Genomic DNA, 1,580 nt, shown 5'->3' with positions numbered 1-1,580 from the left:
ACACACACACACACACACACACACACAACCAGACCCACCACCACATGGGATACTTGCACAAGGAGAGTAACTGCAAGAATAGACAAGCACTTTAAAGCTACAAGGTAGCCACTCTCATATTGTTGTTGTCTTTTTTCTTAAAATAACTGCTGCAATATAAACCCCTATGTTTATAATTAGAAAGATGCTGTTAGAGGGCAGGATGAGGGTACCTGACACCCAATAGGAGTTTCTAAATAGGTTCTGCCATCCTCTACATCAAGACAAAACACACTCTAGTGTGTTAAATCTTTCATAGAAAATGACATTAATAGAATTAGCATGCAATAGAAAGAAAAGAAAGAATACAGTTAAAATAGTTTCCAATCAAATAGCCACAGTGATCCAGCCCTTTGTGGGTAAAGCCCAGGAGAGCAGGGTTGGTCCAAAGTAGGACACAGAGGTCAAAAGCCTGCCACAAGTCCAAGGTGCCTGCCTGTGATGAACCACAGGAAAAGAGGGAAATCAAAACCCAAGTCAAGGTCAAGGCCACCATTGTCTGCCTCCCCATGGGTCTCTCACTCAAGTGTCTCTTTCTGTCTCTTTCAAGTGTCTCCTTCCATGTCACTCAAGTCCCAAGTTCAAGACTGAGCTGCAAGCACAGTGTCTTCACATCTTTCCGCTGCACAGGTCTCCGCCAGGTCTTCCTCATCTCCTCTCTTCCTTCTCCCTAGCTTTTCTGTCTTCCTGATCGCCTCCCTTCCTGGCTCCACCAACCCCCAGTGGGGCAGGGAAGCTGGAACCCAGCATTTCCTAGGGGATTCCCCAGCTACTATCTGAGCATAGACAAAACACAACTTTTGTTTTTCAATAGCTAATTCAGTGCCCCCTTTACAACCTAATCTTGTACCTTCAATGTATTATTAAAGACATTGATTTTAAAAGTTCCAGAACAAAACACCTGAAATACCATCTACTTTCTGCTGGTTCACAAACTCTTATTTCCCACTGGTTCAATTCCCTCTTCCTCTGCATATAAGCATCGGCAAATCCAGGAAATGTTTTATTTCAGTCTGCATCTGTTGCTGGGACAATGATATAATCATATAACAATTTCTACATAGAAACGGCTACTTCTTCACCTTGTTCATCTCCAGTGCAGCCTGACCACCTAGCTGTCTTTTTTTCTCTCTACTTAGGACTGACTGCTAAGAGAGGGAAACTATTAACAGGATGAGAAATTTGTCCATCATACGTGCGAACTTCCAAATGGAATAAGAAATCAAGAAAGAAAATAAACCCCAAAACTGAGAAACTTCTTATTATTTAGTCAATGATGGTGTTTAATTCATGAATACTCCCCATTAATTATATACTTAAAGACTCCAATGTGGTTCTCGATAGAAGTATAAAAATAAATAGTTTATATTCTTCATGCTAAAAACTTTATAAAACCAATTAATACTATGATATATCATAGCATATAACGAGCAATATAATAAAACATGGAAGATCTGCTAAGCAATGCTTAGATCCCGGGGTTGTGGACACAATGGCTTGTCACACAAGACTTTGTTCTGGGGCCTTTCAGTAAACCAATC

Source organism: Condylura cristata, unplaced genomic scaffold, assembly GCF_000260355.1.
Source record: "Condylura cristata isolate star-nosed mole 26May11 unplaced genomic scaffold, ConCri1.0 scaffold00003, whole genome shotgun sequence".
In the NCBI taxonomy this organism is placed as follows: domain Eukaryota; kingdom Metazoa; phylum Chordata; class Mammalia; order Eulipotyphla; family Talpidae; genus Condylura; species Condylura cristata.
The sequence above is the reverse complement of the archived record's forward strand: the minus strand, read 5'-3'. Positions refer to the sequence as shown.